This window comes from Cervus elaphus, chromosome 17, assembly GCF_910594005.1.
Source record: "Cervus elaphus chromosome 17, mCerEla1.1, whole genome shotgun sequence".
Lineage (NCBI taxonomy): Eukaryota > Metazoa > Chordata > Mammalia > Artiodactyla > Cervidae > Cervus > Cervus elaphus.
Window position 1 is genome coordinate 22,772,101 of NC_057831.1, and position 22,594 is coordinate 22,794,694.

General features: G+C 37.6%; 1 pseudogene; it reads right to left on the minus strand.

Annotated features, from left to right (window-relative positions):
- Positions 1-8,940: 8,940 nt before the first annotated feature.
- Positions 8,941-9,040, minus strand: LOC122673644 (annotated as a pseudogene).
- Positions 9,041-22,594: the final 13,554 nt, after the last annotated feature.

The following is a 22,594-nucleotide window of genomic DNA, read 5'->3' on the forward strand; positions in this document are numbered from 1 at the left end:
GAGTCAGACATCCTGAAATGCAAAGTCAAGTGGGCCTTAGGAAGCATCACTATGAACAAAGCTAGTGGAGGTGATGGAATTCCAGTTGAATTATTTCAAATCCTAAAAGATGATGCTGTGAAAGTGCTGCACTCAATACCCAGCAAATTTGGAAAACTCAGCAGTGGTCACAGGACTGGAAAAGTCTAGGTTCCATTGCCTTCCCAAAGAAAGGCAATGCCCAAGAATGTTCAAACTACTGAACAATTGCGCTCATCTCACACGCTAGCAAAGTAATGCTCAAAATTCTCCAAGCCAGGCTTCAACAGTACATGAACCGAGAACTTCCAAATGTTCAAGCTGGATTTAGAAAAGGCAGTGGAACCAGAGATCAAATGGCCAACATCTGTTGGATCACCGAAAAAGCATTTAAGTTCCAGAAAAACATCTACTTTTGCCTTTTTGACTATGTCAAAGCTTTTGACTGTGTGGATCACTACAAACTGTGGAAAATTCTTAAAGAGATGAGAATAACAGACCACCTTCCCTGCCTTCTGAGAAACCTGTATGCAGGTCAAGAATCAGCAGTTAGAACCTGCCATGGAACAACGGACTTATTCCAAATTGAGAAAGGGGTACGTCAAGGCTGTACACTGTCACGCTGCTTATTTAGCTTCAATGCAGAGTACATCATGTGAAATGCTGGACTGGTTGAAGCACAAGCTGGAATCAAGTTTGCCGGGAGAAATATAAAAAACCTCTGATATGCCAATGACATCACCCTTACAGCAGAAAACAGAGAGGAACTAAAGAGCCTCTTGATGAAAGTGAAAGAGGAGAGTGGAAAAGTTGGCTTAAAACTCAACACTCAGAAAACTAAGATCATGGCATCCGGTCCAATCACCTCATGCCAAATAGATGGGGAGACAGTGGAAACAGTGACAGACTTTATTTGGGGGGCTCCAAAATCACTTCAGGTGGTGAGTGCACCCATGAAATTAAAAGACACTTGCTCCTTGGAAGAAAAGTTATGACAAACCTAGACAGCTTGTTAAAAAGCAGAGACATTGCTTTGCCAACAAACGTCTGTCTAGTCAAAGCTATGGTTTCTCCAGTAGTCATGTATGGATGTGAGAGTTGGACCATAAAGAAAGCTGAGAGCTGAAGAAATGATGCTTTTGAACTGTGGTGTTGGAGAAGACTCTTGAGAGTCCTCTGGACTGCAAGGAGATCCAACCAGTCAATCCTAAAGGAAATCAGTCCTATATAATCTTCGGAATGACTGATGCTGAAGCTGAAGCTCCAATACTTTGGCCATCTGATGCAAAGAACTGACTCATTGGAAAAGACCCTGGTGGTGGGAAAGATTGAAAGCAGGAGGAGAAGGGGATGACAGAGGATGAGATAGTTGGATGGCATCACCCACTCAATGGACATGGGTTTGAGCAAGCTCCAGGAGTTGGTGATGGATAGGGACGCCTGGTGTGCTGCAGTCCATGGGGTCACAGAGTCAGATACAACTGAGCAACCGAACTGAAATGACCTGAAAATGATTTTCATGTTAGAATTTATTCTTGTAATGCATTTGGTGTTCTCAAAATGCATTTTCATGTTATAATTTATTCTTGTAAATGACTAACAATGCATTTATTTAATATTTGCATTTTATTTGACAATGTCTCTTTAGCTAATATTTTTAAATGTTGTCCATGTGCCTAGCACTGCAAGTGTAAGGTGATCCTGGACTTAATCCTGTAAGTACTATAATTATTTCCAATTTATAGCTCAAGTTAGGGATAAGGGTCTATGTTTCAACATTTAGACAATTAAGAACCACGAGGTATTATGCTTTGGCTATTTTGAGATCATTGTGCAAATAAGTGGCAGAACTAGTTCCTGACACTAGAGTTAGAAATACCTACCTCTCAGGTTTTTTCTATAAATGTCAACTTAAGTCATCTAAATTGAAGCCCATAGTGATCTCTGAAGTGCTAGGCAGATATTAGGTATATTAATATCTAATTAATATCTAATGTTAATATTATCTGATTAATATCTAATATTAATATCTAATTAATATCTAATATTAATATCAGGTGTATTAATAGTTAAACCTAATATATAAATGTAATATTAATATTGGGTATATTAATGTCTAATTAGTATCAGTATTAATATTAATCTAATTAATATCTAATGTTAATATCTAATATTAATGTTAGGTATATTAATGTTTAAACATAAAGTCCTGTCCATATACTCATATGCTTACTAGATCAATTAATTAGTTCATCAAATATGTAACTTACTGTCAGGATTTGAGGATACAAAAATGACTAAAACTGAACTCCTCAAGGCATGTTAATAACACACGGAAGCTGAATGAGGAGATTGTCCTTTTTGTGATCATCTTAATGAGGTAAAACAGAATAAGTTACACACATCAAATATCTCATGTACACAAGTGCTAATTTGAAGACAGAAGTTGTACTGAATGCAAACATACTGCTTTCTGACTGGAAATGAAAGGCCCACACAAAACAGCCCTTTTCTGGTGGCTGAGAGTAAGTAGTCGCAGCTAGAAATGCAAATTAAAACGATGGGAAATCACTATATACATATTAAAATGGCTAAAATAAAATGTATTAACAACACCAAATACCAGCAAGGATGTGGAGAAAGTGGCCCTCTGACACATTATTGTTGGGACGCAAACTGGTGCAGCAATCCCGGAAAGTCAGCTAATACTTTCTTACAAACTAAGCATGCAGCTACCATATGACCTAGAAATTGTGCTCCTAGGCATTTATCACAGAGAGTTGAACACTGAAAACCTGTTAACAAATGTCTATAGAAACGTTATTATTCAGTTCAGTTCAGTTCAGTTCAGTCGCTCAGTCGTGTCCGACTCTTTGCGCCCCCATGAATCGCAGCACGCCAGACCTCCCTGTCCATCACCAGCTCCCGGAGTTTACTCAAACTCATGTCCATCGAGTCGGTGATGCTGTCCAGCACGTTATTATTACTAGCCCCCAAATGGTAGTAATTCAGATGCCCTTCAGTAGGTAAGTACCTCAACAAACTCATGGATCTAGGGTACGACTTAGCAACAAAAGGAACAAAATACTGACAGAAATACAAGCAACAATCTGTATGAATTTCCAAGGAGACACTCCATGAGGAAAACAAAAAAGCAGTTCACAAAAGATTAAATAATTATTCCATTTGTACTGGAATTGTACTGGAATTCCATTGTAACTTGTTAAAGTTATAGAAATGAGGGACAGATTACTAATAGAGGTTAATAACGGGTTAATCAGGGGATGGGAGATATACGGGGGTGGATGAGAAGAAGTGGATGAGATTCTACAACAGCTACATAAAGGGTACTCCATGGTGACGGAACGTTCTCTGTCTTGACCACACTGACATTAAACAGTGCTGGTTGGATAAAGCACTCAAGTTCTGCAAGACTTTACCATTAGGTGTAACTGGGTAAGGGACACATGAAATCTCTCTCAAGTATTTCTTACAACTGCACACAAATCTACAAGTATCTGAAAAACAAAAAGGTTAATTAAAAACAAAAATTAACTAACTGGTCTGGGTATTTCTTATCTGAACCCTCTCTCTTGGGTAAGAGAAACACATTATGTAGAAAACAAGGAATATTTCAAGAGTAGGAAAAGATGAAGGCAAGCATTGAAGGGAAAGCTGTGAAAGTGCCAGGTCCTGGGGAACAGAAAAAGGAATCACCGTAAACTAGAAAGGGGGTGTGTTATCAAGATGACAGATGTTTCCAGACTAGACCACCTCTCCTTCAATGGAGGAGACCAGACCTCAGAAAGGGACAGTGCCCTGATGCCCACAGGGAAGCTCAGGACGAGACACTGGGATTAGGGTTCCAAGGAGACTCCTGAGCCTAAATTGGGGGCAGAGAAAAGCCAGCAAAAGCTTCCAAAGGATCGTTCTCGAGTGGACAATGAGCACGAGCAGGTCCGTGAGGACTGGCAGTACCAACAAGCACAAGAAATTCCTAATACCTTCTGGACTTTTTGAAGATCCCAGATCCACTGCACACATTTTGGGTGGGGAGGGAAATAAGGAGAGGGAAACTGGATTCCCTATACATACCACACTGACAGGAACTAAGAACCTGGTTTCAATTTATTCCAGAAAAATAAGGCAAGTGAGTATTTTGCAGTTGCTGCTGAGGTTGTTCTTATCCTCCAGAACCATGCAGTAAAATTCCTATCCGCCAGTAGGTGTCACAAAATATTTTCTTACTGCACAAGGGCGATTTGGATTTGTGCAATTTCCAGAATCATATCTTCTTTCCTTTATCTGGAGTAAATAGCCTGGATCACTTCGACAAAATGGTGAGAGGATTTTTAAAGGCAAGATTTCCTATCTTAATTCTGATAATCCCAAACTGGATATTTTTACATTCTAGAAAGAGTGAGGGTTTCTATTTACTGTGTGATTTCTTTCAAATGCCTTTGGATAAACTGCAATGACCATATGCTTATTAGCAATGGGACTGTGCCTAAGATAATTAGACAAACAGAAGGATTAAAAGAAAATTACATACAGATAATGGGCATCCAAACTATTATGCTTTCCAGAGGTGAATAAGGTATATGTAGATACCAAACCATTTCTTACTCTATTAGTAATCCAATTCTATGTATTTTAATATTAAACCTCTATAAAATGTTAACAGAATAAAGTTATCCTGTTACGTTTTCAGGCACAAGTGAACACTTTCTGTAGTTTTTATGATGATGCTTACTTACCCTTTGAAGTTGAAATTACTCCCAAATTAATCCCAACTGGTGGACACTTTTTCCCACATGGAGGACAAGAAATTTTCTTATTATTCTGAGTTCTCTAGAAACCAGACTTACCTGTTTTAGATTTACTTTGAGAATTGTAGTGGGCAAATAATGCACATGCATGCTCAGTTGCTCAATCATGTCTCACTCTTTGTGACCCCATGGACTGTAGCCCACCAGGCTCCTCTGTCCATGGGATTCTCTAGGCAGGAATACTGAAGTGGGTTGCCACTTCCTACTCCAGGGGATCTTCCCAATCCAGGGATCGAACCCATGTCTCCTGCATCTTCTGCCTTGGCGGGTGGATTCTTTACCATTGAGTCACCTAGGAAACCCAATAATACTGTCCCTCCAAAATTCATGTCTACTCATAACCTCAGAATGTCACCTTATTTGAAAATATGGTCTTTACAGATGTAATTATTTAAGTTATAGTCAGGTCACACTAGATTAGTGTGAGTCCAAAGTCTAGTGTCCCTAAAAGACTAGTGTCCCTAAAAGAAAATTCAGGGAATATACAGTCACATAGGAAGAAGGCCTGTGAAGACAGAGGCAGGGAGTAAAGTGGGTACAGCTACAGCCAAGGATACCAAGGCCTGCCAGTAACCACCAGAAGCCCAGAAGAGGTAAGCAAAGCTTCTCCCCTAAAGCCTTCAGAGGAGCCTCATCTTGATGGCTCCTTGATTTCAAACTTCTAGCTCCCAGAATTGATGGATTCCATTACTATTATTTCCTGTCACCAGTTTGTGAAAATTAATGAACATGGCCCTAGGAGACTAATAAACAATCAATCTTCAGCTTCTTTTACTGGGTGAGAAAATGTCTGGATGTTTGATTTAGAACAGAATACTCACTGTGTTCTCCATGGGGCATGCTGCCTCACGAGGCTTTGAGGAAAAGCCAGGTGCCTCTCCAACTGTTTTTTCAGCCAAGTAAGAGAGAAGCTGTTAAATAAGTGAATGGATTTTTAAATCATTCTGTGACCTTCATGTTAAAAAGAAAAATTGATTTCCTCGACTCTGAATCACACTAGCACGAACTGCTGTTGATTAGGGAAGACTGTGGTAACAGAAAAAGAGACGATCAACTGAGAACTGGATAAAGACAAAACATCCAACCTAACTCCATCTTATATTCCAGTAGGGCTTCCACCCTAACTCGTTTGTGAAATTAGTGACTCTGGTATTTAAAAAAAGATTCTAGTATTATTGCTACATTTATTTGTGCAATACCATTTTCTTTGGGGAAGGGGTAAAAATGAAATTGTCAATATGTGGTCATATTTTGTTGAACCAGGAATGATAAGATTTTATGGACACTTCCACTATATTCTGGGCAGCCCCATGGCTCAGTGGTAAAGAATCTGTCTGCCAATGCAAGAGACACAGGTTTGATCCCTGGGTCAAGAAGATCCCCTAAAAGAGGAAATGGCAACCCAATTCAGTATTCTTGCCTGAAAAATCCCACTGACAGAAGAGCCTGACATTCTACAGTCCAAAAGGGTGCAAAGAGACAGACACAGCCGAGTGAGCACACCATTATATTCTAAGAATAATTTATTGTAAAAATACAAGTAGGATGACATTGGAATGGAGCTCAAAGGGAGATTTGGAGACTAGGTAGAAATAAAATTAGAATTAAGAGGGCTTTTTCATTCTTACTTATTTAATTATTTATGCATTTATTTATTTTTGATTTGTTTATAAGATCTATTTACATTTCATTAAAACAAGGTAGCTAATTGAATATCCTCGGCCCTTTATTTTAGCTGCCCAGTCATGTCTGACTCTCTTCAACCTCATAGACTGTAGTCCGCCAGGCTCCTCTGTCCATGGGATTCTCCAGGCAGGAATACTGGAGTGGGAAGCCATTCTCTCTCCAGGGGATCTTTCCAATACAGGGATCAAACCTGGGTCTCCCTCACTGCAGGCAGATTCTTTACCATCTGAGCCACCAGGGAAGCCCATCCTCGGCCTTAACCCTTTAGAAAACTTAGCCTGGCACATAAGACTGGTTTTCTAGTGGAAAAGCAGGGGAAACATCATGGTAATTCTGCTCAACCCGGCTAGGTCACGCCCCAGTGGAAACAGCCAACAGTCCTTGGCTGGAGACTATATCTTGGTGGAAAGAAAATGGAGAAAGGAATAGGGTTTCTCAGCCCCCTTCATCACCATCTTTCCCAGTTGCTGCCCACAGCTTGCTCCTCAGGCTGGGGACTTCACACCTCACCAGTCCACCATGGAAGGACACAGTATCTACATAAACGAAGAAAGCATTTTCTTGTAGATTTGCTCTAATTATGAGATTTTTCAAGATTTTTGACATGTCTCATTATATAACTTATTACAGGCCTTCAAAAAATTAATTTATTAAAAAACTCAAAGGAAAGAAGAACATAAATTATTCAGCTTAGCATTATAACAGCTTGTACTGTTAAGGAATTAAAGTTTATTGATGTTGTTAGAGTCATGTTCACAAATGACAAAGAGCTTGAAGAACAGGGTGTACTTTAAACAGAGCTGTAATGTTAAAAATGTATTGGAATAATACTCTTGTCTGAGACTTAACAAATTGAGATTTGCATTTTCAAAGTTAGACCAGGTCATAGAAAATAGTCACCCAGTCACCCTTCCAACTTATATTCCCCTGTTCTTACTCTCATCTATTATAAAACACTAATTTTCCATGGATCAATATATTCCAAGGAATCTTGATGGAAAATAAGTCACTTAGAAGGGAACTAGCCATGGCATAAAGTAGCAGAGGTTGTATCCCTAGATATCATTATTTTTCTGAGGTCCTTCAACCAGGTCAGTAGGTAAATGCATAGCTGTGTGTGTATGTGTTAATGTGTGCATTTCTGTGTATGCATCTGTATCACTGCAAAGAAGAGAGAGAACAAGAAAAAACTGTTGCACAAAGAATGGAATATAAAATATAAGCTAGGCACTTCATTTAATTTTTTATTACATATCTTATTGGCTCAATCTTCCACTAGGATCAGAACTCCATGAAGAGAGGGCTCAATCTGCTATGTCACCATTTTCGAGTCAATAAATAGAACAATAACCATCATTCAAAGCCTGTAGTTTACATTAGGGTTCACTCTTTTTTAAAATTTTATCGGATTGTAGTTGATTTACAATGCTAAGTGTCAAGAGTACAGCATAGTGATTCAGTGATACATATACATATATTCACTCTTTTTTAGATTTTTTTCCCACATAGGTCATTATATAACACTGAGCAGAGCTCCCTGTGCTACACAGTAAGGTCCTTATTAGTTATATATTTTGTATATAAAAGCATGTGTGTGTCAACTCCAATCTCCCAATTTAATCCCTCCTAGCCTCCTTTCCCTTCTGGTAATGATAATTTGTTTTCTACAGCTGTGAGTCTATTTCTGTTTTCCAAATATGTTCATTTGTACCATTCTTGGTATTATATGTTGTGTGGATTTTTATGAATGTAGTGGCATGTATTTTACAGAATAGTTTCACTGCTTTAAAAAACCCCTATGTTCCACTGACTTATTCCTTCCTCCCATCTAGCCACTGGCAACCATTGATCTTTTTATTTTATTTTTTTAGCTATCTCTATAGTTTTGTCTTTTCTAGAATGTCTTACAGCTGGATCCATTATAGTATGTGGTCTTTAAGATTGGCTTCTTTCACTGACTAATATGCATTTAAGCTTCCTCTGTGTCTCATCATGGCTTGATAGCTCACTGAATAGCCCTCCATTGTCTGGATGGACCAGTTTATCCATTCACCTACTGAAGTTCTATGACTAAAACTGTTATAAATATCCACGTGCAGGTTTCTATCTTGGCATAAGCTTTCCACTCACTTGGGCAAATACCAAGGAATGTGATTTCTGGATCTTATGGTAGGAACATGTTTACTTTTATAAAAAACTGCCAAACAGTCTTTCAAGGGGGTTGTACCATTTTGCATTCCCACCAGCATGATTATATTTTCTCTGTTGCTCCACATTCTTGCCAGCATTTGATGTTACAGTGTTTTGGATTTTAGTTATTCTAATGTCTATGTCTTGGAAACAATCTCATTTTTAAAAAATTTTCCAATTCCCTAATGATGTATGATGCATCTTTTCATACCGGTGGGAAAATATGAAATGCATCACAAATTTACATCATCTTTGCAAAGGACATGCTAATCTCTGTATGATTCTAATTTTGGCATATGTGCTTCCAAGGTGAGCACTGCCCTTTCTTTTGATTCCCAAGTTGAAGAATGTAATGGCTAAAACAAACATGTAACCATGAGATAAATTGGAGTATGCCATTCACTGCAGTCTTGTCTATTTCTATAAAATATACATGAGATCAGACTTGTGAGTTGAGAAGGAGCAAGAGACACCAAGAAATGCAGAAGAGAAAAAAAAACAGTAGGAAGGATGTGCACTTTCAGACAGAATCAGAAAGGCACCCTAGTTTCAACATGTGCAGACAAAACAAGGCAGGTTTTTAGAAGAAAGTGAAAAATAAAAATGGGGGCAGTGAAGCAATTAGAACTAACTTTAGAAACATGTTGGAAGTTTTCTTCCAACATTTTACTTTTACCTTTTCCTCCTGCTTAAGCCTGTTTACAAAGAGCTTAGAAAAACAGTGTGACTCCACACTTGTTAAAAAAAAAAAGTAATCAAGCTGTTTAAAAATTTTTAAACTCAAAATTGTGCACCTATATTTTAAGATGTGTAGGATTCCAGGTGGTGCAGTGGTAAAGAATCCACCTGCCAATGCAGGAGACGCAAGAAACACAGGTTCAATCCCTGAGTCAGGAAGATCCCCTGGCATAGGAAATGACAATCCTCTCGAGTATTATTGCCTGGAAAATTTGTAACCTGGTTGTGCTAGTGGTAAAGAACCTGTCTCCAGTGCAGGAAACATAAGAGATGCGGATTAGATCCCTAAGTCAGGAAGATCCCTTAGAGGAGGAAATGGCAACCCAATCCTGTATTCTTGCCTATAAATCCCATGGACAGAGGAGCTTGGTGGGCTATAGTCCATGGGGTCTCAAAGAGTTGGACACGACTGAGTACACACACTATATAAGATGATGGATGTTCACTAAATTTATTGTGGTAATCATTTCATGGTTTATGCAAGTCAAATCCTTATGCTTCACCTCTTAAACTTATACAGAGCTGTATGTTGACTATATTGTAATAAAACTGGATGGAGAAAAGTAAACTGCAGATCAATATCTCTCATGAACATAGACACAAATATTCTAAACAAAATACTATGTAAATCAAACTTAATGACTTAATGATATAAAAAAGGGATAATATACTATTTCCACCTAAGATTTGCCATAAAAATTTAATATTAATTTAACAGAAACCAGTCAAATCTAGAATATGTTACACCTCTGATTCATTACTCCTGAAAAAAACAATTATCCTTAGGACATTAGGATTATTCTTAGGACATTAGAGTGATTTCCAAGGAATCAAGAATTTAGGAAAATCACAGATTCAAAACTGGTTGCTTTTTGAGTTTATTTTTAGACTTGAAAAAGATGATGCTTAATGGCATTTGCCTTATAACACTGACTATTGTTCATATCAGAGTGGCTGCAATCATTGTGTGCTGAATGACTAATGAAGGTGATAATTAATGGAAACACAGCCACAATACAAATCGATGGATTGACATTCACAAGACCTTAGAAGAAAGTTATGGGGACTTGAAGAATTAATTATGTTTTCTATAATCTTTATTTGTTCATAAGTCAGCCTTTCTTGTTTTGGAAAATACTACCAAATGTGGATTATTATACTACCTATGTGGATTATTTCTAACACATACACAACATACATACATGAATAGAACAACTCTGCTTTTAAACAGCAGCAGCTTTCAGAATGTCTCAGACTATTTCCTACCCCTTTTAATAACACATATGTAACAAATTCCTCTTTCTACGTAGACTATTTTGAGGCACAGTGAAGTCTCAGTAATGGACAGTGTAAAGCTTATATTTGAAACTAAACGTACAGTGAAAAGCTTATATTTGAAATTATTTCCTCCTATTAGCTTACATTGTCAATTCTAGGATATTAGCTATAACTTCCAAGGAAGATTTTTTTGCAAAATATTATTAGATTAATTTCTCAGTTATTTATAAGTAACAATGAATTCACTAAATTCACTTAAGATATTTCTTTCCATGAATTAATCACCCTAACAACAAGAAACAGGAATAAGATTACACCAAAGTACATGATTAGCAGACTTCTCAAAAGCAGTAAACAAGAGAAAATATTTTGAAACCAGCAAGAGAAAAAAGATACACTAAGGTACACTACGTAATAAAAAAGATTTCTTGTCGGAAACCATCCAAGCAAGAAGATAGTGGCCAGTTATCTTTAAAGAAAGTATTAAAGGACAAACGATGAAAACTACCATTCAATACCAGTGAAAAACTTTTTTTAAACAAAGGAGAAATAAAGATTCATTATCTACCAGCAATAGCAAAGGAATTCTTTAGGAAGAAAGAAGATTACTCTAGATGGAAATATGAATTTTCAAGTCTCTTTTTCAAATGTTGACCTTTAAGCAGAAATAAAAACAATGAAGTCAATGCAGATTATGTATGAAAACAATTACAGAAAGGCTGAGAGAGAAAAGAAACAGAAGTAAATTACTACAAGGTTCTTATGATATATATATATATTGGTATAATACGTGACACTTTAAGGTAGACTGTTCTTAATAACCTAAATTTGAAAATAACTCAGGTCTTTCAACTGATTAAACAATAAACATGTTATGGCACATTCATAGTCCTTAGCAATATAGAAAAATGAGCCATCAGTAACTGTAACCGCATAGATGAATCTCAAAGTAAATATCCTAGGGAAACAAAAAGCTAGACCAAAAAATGCACATAGTGTATGATATCACTTAAATGAAATTTTAGAGACCATATAGTGACAAAAAGTATGTTAATGGTTGTCTGAAGACAGGATGAGACTGGGAAGCATGGGAAAAATAATTACTAAAGGGGACGAGGAATTCGGGCTTCCCAGGTAGCACTAGTGGTAAAGAACCTGCCTGCCAATGCAGGAGACGTAAGTGACACAGGTTTGATCCCTGGGTCAGAAAGACCCCCTGGAGGAGAGCATGGCAACCCATTCCACTATTCTTGCCTGGAGAATCCCATGGACAGAGAAGCCTGGGGGGCTACGGTCCACAGGGTCTCAGAGTAGGACCTGACTGAAGCAACAGCACATACACAGGCATGAGGAATTTGGGGGACTAATGACTATGGTCATTAGTTTGTGCTCATGTTTTCACAGAAGATACTTCTGCCAAAATATAAATTTGTGCAATTTATATATTTGTTTACTACAACTGGGTAAAACTCATGTAGTACATCATGCATAAATTATTTTTATTATGGGGATGTAAGTTGATGTTTAAAATTGGAAAAGCCGAATGGTTATCAGATACATGGGGGAAAGGGGTTCCCTCATAGCTCAGTGGGTAAAGAATCTGCCTGCAATGCAGGAGATCTAGGTTCAGTCTCCCAGCCAGGAAGATCCCCTGAAGAAGGAAATAGCAACCCACTCCAGTCTTCTTGCCTGGAGAATCCCACGGACAGAGGAGCCTGGTGGGCTACAGTCCATGGGATCACAAGAGTCAGTCACAACTTGGTGATTAAACCCACCACCAACAAGAGGGAAAAGAAAATCATTCTCATCTTGAGAAATAAGGAAGCATTTGCTAATATTCAGCTCACACTCAAGATAAAAGCTCACATTCAGTTGTTTTTTGTTGTTCAGTTGCTAACTCGTTTCTAACTCTTTGTGGTCCCATGGACTGCAGCATGCCAGGCTCCTCTGTCCTCCACTATCTCCCCAAATTTTCTCGAATTCATGTCCATTGAGTCAGTAATGCTTTCTAACCATCTCATCCTCTGCCACCCCCTCCTCCTTTTGCCTTCAATTTTTCCTCACATCAGGGTCTTTTCCAATGAGTCAGGTCTTCACATCAGGTGGCCAAAGTATTGGAGCTTCAGCTTCAGCATCAGTCCTTCCAGTGAATCTGAATTCAGGGTTGATTTTCTTTATGATTGACTGGTTTGATCTCCTTGCAGTTCAAAGGACTCTCAAGAGTCTTCTCCAGCACCAGGCTTCAAAAGCATCAATTCCGTGTTCGGCCTTCTTTATGGTTCAGCTTTCACATCCTTACATGACTACTGGAAAAACCATAGCTTTGACTATAAGACCTTTGTCAGCAAAATGATGTCTCTGCTTTTTAATACATTGTCTAGGTTTGTCATAGCTTTCCTTCCAAGGAGCAAGTGTCTTTGAATTTCATGGCTGCAGTCACCGTCTGCAGTGATTTTGGAGAAAATAAAAATCTGTCACTGTTTCTACTTTTTCCCCTTCTATATGTCATTAAGTGATGGGACTGGATGCCATGATCTTAGGGTTTTTTTGAATGTTGAGTTTCAAGCTAGCCTTTTCACTCTCCTCTTTCACCCTCATCAAGAAGCTCTTTAGCTCCTCTTTACTATCTGCCATTAGAGTAGCATTATCTGCATATCTAAGGTTGTTGATATTTCTCCCAGCAATCTTGATTCCAGCTTTTGATTCATCCACCCCAGCATCTCGCATGATGTACTCTGCATAGCGGTCCTCCCTGATGGTTCAGTGGTAAAGAATCTGCCTGCCAGTGCAGGAGACACAGGAGACCTGGGTTCCCATTCCTGGATCAGGAAGATCCTCTGGAGAAGGAAATTGCAACCCACTCCAGTATTTTTGCCTGGGAAGTCCCACGGAAAGAGAAGTCTGGTGGGCTATAGATACAATTTAGCGACTAAACAACAACTCTGCACAGAAGTTAAATAAGCAAGTGACAATATACAGTCTTATCATATTCTTTTCCCAATTTTGAACCAGTCAGTTGTTCTATTTCTGATTCTAACTATTGCTCCTTGACCCACATACAGGTTTTTCATGAGACAGGTAAGCTTGTCTGGTATTCCCATCTCTTTAAGAATTTTCCACTGTTTGTTGTGATTAATGTTAATAACTTCTGAGAATAAAAAAAGATGCTATTAATATGGTAAAAAAAATCCCAAATGGTGGGGATATATATATATATATGACAAAAGAATTTTATCAAAATGTATGAAAAGTTCTCCACATAGAGATGTAAGTCTCACCCCACTGATAAGATTATTCACCAGACTCTTCACACAAAATGATATTCAAATGACAAATAAGCCTAAAAGAAGGTGCACAATTTTCCTTTTCATCATAGAACAACAAAACACAAACCATTACATACTCACCAGGATAACTACTATGAAAAAACAGACAATGCCAAGTATTAATGAAATCTAAAACAACTGAAACTCATAAAATGCTGATGAGAAATACATGTGTTTAACCACTTTGGAAAACAATTTGGTAGTATCTACTAAAGTTTTACATATACCAAATGATTAAGCAAGCCTATGTCTACTTATACACAAGAAAATTCATAGATATATTTCCCAAAAAAAAAAATGAACAAAATTGCCCATAGCAAGTGTTATTCTTAATAACGCTAAACTAGGATACTTCAAAATGTTAAATGTGGGACGACAACCATACAGAAATCAACTAAATAAAATGAAATTATTTTGGAATACTCAGTATTACAAAAGTAATATTTCTCTATAAATTAATCTAAAAATCTTAATTTAACTTCAGTTATATTTTGATGAAACTCTGAAAGCTAATTTTAAATTTTATAGGGAAAAATTAGTGCATAAGTACAGAAGCAATTTTGACAGAAGACTACAAGAAGATCTTGACTAAATGTATTTTAAACTACTAAAAAGTTACAGTAATTTAGAGAGAACAGCTCTGAAACAGAAATTTTAAGATAAAGCTATTTAAAAGAATAGAAATTTCAGGAAAAGATATTTTCCTGTATAGACATATTTGATGTAATAAATAATACATGTCATGTAATAAAAAATGAACAATCACTATCTCAACATAAGACAGTGTTGAGATAATTGACTATTTATTTTAGAAAAATATTGCAAACATATGTAATAATACCAATAGAAGTAAGTTCCAGAAGAGCTAAAGCTTAAAATTAGAGGCTCCTAATTTTTGCTAATAATTTTCTTCTGCTAAGATCCATCTTAGTGCTGAAATAAAAATGCTGGATAATTTTTTTTTTTTAATCTAAGAACAAAAGGTCTGAAATACACACTGAGGTCAAAATATACTAAGGTCAAAACTCAAGAGGAAATGGAACACAACTGTTTTTCTTATCAAGTCTCTTTAATTGCGCTTCTGGTTCTGATTACCTCCCAAAATAAAAGGCGTACAAATCAAAACCCAGAGCTCATGCTGGGGATTCAACTCACCACAAATGAAGTAGTAATCCAAAGTAATAAACTCTGAGTGCAAGCAAGAGCTGAAATTATACCAGCCATCATGCAACTTTATAGCTTGTGTCCACATGTTCTGGAAGGTCAAAAAAGCACAAGACATCAGATTGTTTTAAAGACCTTGGACTACCAAGGCCTTTAGGAGCACAGTGGACATGGTTAGGCAAGACCTATACAAATAGATTTTGAAGCGGTCAACACCAGGTCAAAGATACTCTGTATAGAGGAAAACGAGAACGTTTGAGAATAAACAGAAATGACAAGCCGGAAGAAACAGGGAGGGGAAAACATCAGATACTGGACCAAAGGGACATAGATTATTGAAAATGTACAACTATAGTAACTACATATAAAAATCAAAGAAATTTTTGGAAAACTTCGGAAAGAAAGGCAAAATTACAGAAAGTTTCAAGGAGATTTTAGAAAGAACCAATTAGTGGTTCTAAAAATAAAACCTCATTAGCATAAATCAAGTATAACATAACTCAAATTTAAAACTAAGCATATAGAAGAGGCTCTGGTTTCATTAAGTCATGCTCTTCAGAGAGCATCTCTCGCCCTTGCTACAACTAAACTTTGGCAAATACATACAGACATGCATATATAAAAATTTTTTTTAAAATCAACCATTTATTTTACTACATACACATCTACTGTAATAAGTTTAATAAATTTCTTCAAGTAGATATTCACCCTTGGCAAATAATATGTAGCATTATTTTGGGCCAATCAAGAGTGTATGTTGGACTAACTATAAGTGGCATTTCCTTCTCCAGGGGATCTTCCCAACCCAGGGATCAAACCTGGGTCTCCCCCATTGCAGGCAGATTCTTTACCATCTGAGCTACCAGGGAAGCCCTCCACTTAATTGTATTTATCCATCACCTGAATGATGAACTCAGAATCCGCATCTAGATTCCTGCTACTGGAAACAATGCTGCAGTGGAAAAAAAAAAAATCTTCAGGCTTATTTCCATCAGACTGGGCTTCCCCGGTGGCTCAAATGGTAAAGATTCTGCCTGCAATACAGAAGACTTGGGTTCAATCTCTGGGTTGGGAATATTATCCCCTGGAGAATGGAATAGCAACCCATTCCAGTATTCTTGCCTAGAGAATTCCATGGACAGAGGAGCCTGGATGACTACAGTCCATGAGGTCGCAAAGAGTCAGACACGACTGAGTGACTAACACTTTCACTTTATAATCACTCTGTGAGCTGCTCAGGTGGGCCCAGTGGTAAAGAACCCGCCTGCCAATGCAGGAGACATAAGATACTCAGGTTTGACTCCTGGATCGGGAAAGATGCCCTGGAGGAAGGCATGGCAACCACTCCAGTATTCTTGCCTGGAGAATTCCATGGACAGAGGAGTCTGACAGGCTACAGTCCATGGGGTCGCAAAGTCTGACACAACTGAAGCGACTTAGCACACACGCACGCTGCATAATCACTTTATAATGCTTTTGTCTGTTTTCATCGGTGATAAGAGTAATGGTGGGATGAGTGAGAAAGACAATAATGGGAAAATTTATAAATCTTCGCCAGCATAACCATCAAAATGTGTGATTCATACAGATGTGTAGATCCAGTTCAGTTCAGTTGCTCAGTCATGTCTGACTCTTAGAGACCCCATAGACTGCAGCATGCCAGCCTCCCTGTCCATCACCGACTCCCAGAGTTTACCCAAACTCATGTCGATTGAGTCAGTGATGCCATCCAACCATCTCATCCTCTGTCTTCCCTTTCTCCTCCCGCCTTCAATCTTTCCCAGCATCAGGGTCTTTTCAAATGAGTCAGCTCTTCGCATCAGGTGGCCAAAGTATTGGAATTTCAGCTTCAGCATCAGTCCTTCCAATGAATACTCAGGACTGATGTCCCTTAGGATGCACTGGCTGGATCTCCTTGCAGTCCAAGGGACTCTCAAGAGTCTTCTCTAACCCACATCACAGTAATTCAATATATCAAGAGTGTACCCCTGTGTCAGGCTCTGTGACTCAAACAAAATCACTAATTCACAGGGAAAGAATGTACAGCAATCTAATCTTTTCCATTAGATAATCATTATTAACTTTCACTTTAAAGAAAAAAGAAAATGAGTGATAGTTTACTTAAAAACAAAATCATTATTTGCTATTGATGGAGTCAATCATTAGAAATGTTTAGATAGTCACAAATGTCTGCATTTTATGTTACAGTTTCAAAAGACCAGGAGTTTCTTGTCAAATGAAATCACTGATTAATACTTCATCCTTGCTAAAGCATGCATTCTCAATTGCCTGTTGTTTAATTTTTGGGGTGTCTGAAATAGGTTTTTACATTCCTAGACTGAATACTAGGCATATAACTTTTTTAAAAGCTCAATTCACATACAACTATACAAGGAATTTGATTCAACTTAACATTCATTATATTAATATACTTTAATTTTTTTCAAAGACCTAGGTGATGTCTATTTGTGGACAATGATTTCATTGCTATTTTAATGCCAATGGCTATAATCAATTCCTTTGACTGTGAAATTTTATTAAAAATATCATTGAGAAACAAAATAATCAGAATGATTGTTATATAATCATATGGCACAATAAAAATAAAGCAGATGGAAAAATCAGTGAAAGATGGTTGTTCATACAAATAATTATTTCATTAGCTATATTATTACCACAATGGGAAATATAGTGGCAAGATGCCCAGACAACGTTAAGAAAGAGAATCAGCATCATTTAAAGTTCATTTTGCTATATTTTCAACTAAGGTACTCATGCAAAATAGTTTTCATATTTATTACTACTCTTAGAAATATTTCTTTAGAGAGACATGAATGTATTCCCCAGATATAAGTTTTTTATGAGAGATAAGAAAGCATTCAAAAGCAGCAGTAGTTTTTATATGGAAATTTTCAAATTCGGTCATTTATTTTCATTGTTTGGAGTCTTATAGGCTTTTGAATGGCTTCCAAGCTAGTTCCCACCTTAATCTAATCCAAGTTTCTGATTATTCTTGAAAGATAATAAGCAAATTAAATTTCAGTGGGAAAGTGCAGTTTGACCTAAGTCACTTGGTATAATTTCAGCATCATCCAGTCAGATCAGGATAACTGGGTTGTAGTGCTGTGAATCCAAGCAGAGAACTGATAGCCTGAAGGACAACTGTATCCTCACATAAAGTCTGTAAGGGTATCATAATTGCCATTATTAAAAATAATACAAAAATGCAATGAGTATTTGAAAATTTTTCCATGCATTATCCAATGCAACATGTACCACAGTAAACCATACTATGAAGCACTATTATATATATATAATTACATATATTATATATATATAATTGAGTTGCTGCTTAGTCACTAAGTCAAATCCAACACTTTTGCGACACTATGGACTGTAACCCCCCAGGCTCCTTTGCTCATGGGATTTCCCAAGCAAGGATACTGGAGTGGGTTACCATTTCTTTCTCCAGGGGATATTCTCCACCCAGGGATCAAACCCACATTTCTCGCAGTAGTAGGCGGATTCTTTACCACTGAGCCACAAAGGAAGACCTCCACATTGTGAGTGGGAATGTAAATTGGTGCAGCCTCAGTGGAGGACAATATGGAGGTTCCTTGAAAAACTAAAAATAGAACTAGCATATGATCCAGCAATCCCAGTCCTGGGGATATATCTCTAAAAAATAAAAACTCTCATTCAAAAAGATACATGCACCCCAAGGTTCATAGCAGCACTATTTACAATAGCCAAGACATGGAAGCAACCTAAGTGTCCATCAATATATGAATGGATAAAGAAGATGTGGTACATATATACAATGGAATATTATTCTGCCACAAAATAGAATGAAATAATGCCATTTGCAGCAACATGGGTGGACCTAAAGATTATCATATTAAGTAAGTCAGAGAGAGAAAGACAAATATCATATGAAATCACTCATATATGGAACCTAAAAAGATCATCCAGATGAAGTTTACAAAACAGAAATAGACTCACGGATATAGAAGCCAAACTTATGGTTACCAAATTGGAAGAACCAATTAAATCATGTCTTGGATTAACAGATACATGTGTGCATACTCAGTCACTCAATCATCTATGACTCTTTGAACCATATGAACGGTAGCCCACTAGGCTCCTCTGTCCATGGAGCTTTCCAAGCAAGAAAACTGGATTGGTGAGCGGTTTCTTTCTCCAGTTAACAGATACACACTGAACTCCGTTTAGTTCAGTCACTCAGTCGTGTCTGACTCTTTGCAACCCTATGCAGTGCAGCACGCCAGGCTTCCCTGTCCATCACCAACTCCCAGAGCTTACTCAAACTCATGTAAATCAAGTCAGTGATGCCAGTCGACCATCTCATCCTCTGTCATCCTCTTCTCTTCCTGCCTACAATCTTTCCCAGCATCAGGACCTTTTCCAGTGAGTCAGTTCTTTGCATCAGATGGCCAAAGTATTGGAGTTTCAGCTTCAGCATCAGTCCTTCCAATGAATATTCAGGCCTGATTTCCTTTAGGATTGACTGATTGGATCTCCTTGCAGTCTCAAGAGTCTTCAACACCACAGTTCAAAAGCATCAATTCTTCAGTGCTAAGCTTTCTTTATGATCCAATTCTCACATTCATACATGACTACTGGAAAAACCATAGCTTTGACTAGATGGACCTTTTTGGCAAAATAATGTATCTGCTTTTTAAAATGCTGTCTAGATTGGTCATAGCTTTCTTCCAAGGAGCAAGCATCTTTTAATTTCACGGTTGCAGTCACCATCTGCAGTGATTTTGGAGCCCAAAAAAATAGTCTCTATTTCCATTGTTTCCCCTTCTGTTTGGCATGAGGTGATGGGACTGGATGCCATGATCTTAGTTTTCTGAATGTTGAGTTTTAAGCCAAATTTTTCACTCTCCTCTTTCACTCTCATTAAAAGGCTCCTCAGTTCCTCTTTGCTTCCTGCCCCAAGAGTGGTGTCATCTGTATATCTGAGGTTAATCTTGATTCCAGCTTGTGCTTCATCCAGCTCAGTGTTTGGCATGATGTACTCTGCGTTTAAGTTAAATAAGCAGGATGACAATATACAGCCTTGACATACTCCTTTTCCAATTTGGAACCAGTCCCTTGTTCCATGTCCGATTCCAACTGTTGCTTCTTGACCTGCATACAGATTTCTCAGGAGGCAGGGAAGGAAGTCTGGTATTCCCATCTCTTTAAGAATTTTCCACAGTTTATTGTGATCCACATAGTCAAAGGCTTTGGCATAGTCAATAAAGCAGAAGTAGATGATTTTCTAGAACTCTCTTGCTTTTTCAATGATCAAACGGATGTTGGCCATATGATCTCTGGTTCCTCTGCCTTTTCTAAATCCAGCTTGAACATCTGAAAGCTCTTGATTCATGTACTGGTAAAGCCTAGCTTGGAGAATTTTGAGCATTATGTTTCTATAGTGTGAGATGGGTGCAATTGTGCAGTAGTTTGAGCATTCTTTGGCATTGCCTTTCTTTGGGACTGGAATGAAAACACCTTTTCCAGTCCTGTGGCCACTGCTGAGTTTTCCAAATTTGCTGGATATTGAGTGCAGCATTTTTACAGCATCATCTTTTAGGATTTGAAATGGCTCAGCTGGAATTCCATCACCGCCACTAGCTTTGTTCATACTGATGCTTCCTAAGGCCCATTTGACTTTGCATTCCAGGGTGTCTGGCTCTAGGTGAGTGATCACACCATCATGATTATCTGGGTCATGAAGATCTTTTGTATATAGTTCTTCCGTGTATTCTTGCCACTTCTTCTTAATATCTTCTGCTTCTATTAGGTCCAAAAGTGCCCATCTTTGCATGAAATATTCCCTTGGTATCTCTAGTTTTCTTGAAGAGATCTCTAGTCTTTCTCTTCTATCGTTTTCCTCTATTTCTTTGTATTGATTACTGAGGAAGGCTTTCTTATCTCTCCTTGCTATTCTTTGGAACTCTGGATTCAGATGGGTATATCTTTCCTTTTCTGCTTTGCTTTTAACTTCTCTTATTTTCTCAGCTCTTTGTAAGGCCTCCTCAGACAACCATTTTGCCTTTTTACACTTCTTTTTCTTAAGGATGATCTTGATCACTGCCTCCTATACAATGTCATGTACCTCCATCCAGAGTTCTTCAGGCACTCTGTCTATCAGATGTAATCCCTTGAATTCATTTTGTTACTTCCACTGTATAATCTTAAGGGATTTGATTTAGGCTATACTTGGATGGTCTAGTGGTTTTCCCTACTTTTTTCAATTAAAGTCTGAATTTGGCAATAAGGAGTTCATGATCTGAACTGCAGTCAGCTCCTGGTTTGTTTGTTTGTTTGTTTGTTTGTTTCTGACTATATAGAGTTTCTCCATCATCTTCTGCAAAGAATATAATCAATCTGATTTCAGTATTGACCATCTGGTGATGTCCATGTGTAGAGTCTTCTCTTGTGTTGTTGGAAGAGGAAGTTTGCTATGACCAGTGTGTTCTCTTGGCAAAATTGTATTAGCCTTTGCCCTGCTTCATTTTGTACTCCAAGGCCAAATTTGCCTGTTACTTCAGGTATCTCTTGACTTCCTAGTTTTGCATTCCAATCCCCTATAATGAAAAGGACATCTCTTTTTAGGCGTTATTTCCAGAATATTTTGTATGTCTTCATAGAACCATTCAACTTCAGCTTCTTCAGCATTACTGGTTGAGGTATAGACTTGGATTACTGTGATATTGAATGGTTTGCCTTGAAAACGAACAGAGAGCATTCTGTCATTTGAGATTGCACCCAAGTACTGCACTAAGCCTTTCATAAAATATATTTAAAATTACATGTTTTCCAGTAGATACATCAACCTCTTTACCTTGACACTGAATTTGATAACTGATGCATATCCAGTAATCCAATAGCTTTTCTTCACCAGAATAGAGAGAAGCAGGTTGTCATATAAAAATTCAGAAATAGTTTTCACTAGGGGGGAGCTAGTACTCAAGGCTAGAGTTTCTTCCCACCACACTGCACTATAAGGGACATTCATGTGTTTTATAAGACAAAAATGTACTACCTAGAATAATTTATATTTTTTATTTCCATAAAATAAAACCTGAAAAAAACTCAAGGGAAGTTACATTTGGAATGTTTAAATTACTCAAAGTGATATTACTCAGGAATTAGGAATGACTTAAATTTAGGAATCTTTGAATAGTTTACAACTTTAGTTTCAGTCTCCAAAATATTTTACTGTACTCACATTTGATGACATCATAGAAGTCAGCTACTGATGAATAAGCATGACATACAAAGAGAAAGGCCTTGACCTAGTGGATTGTTATTAATTAATTTGATTTGGTTAAATACTTTCACCATCAA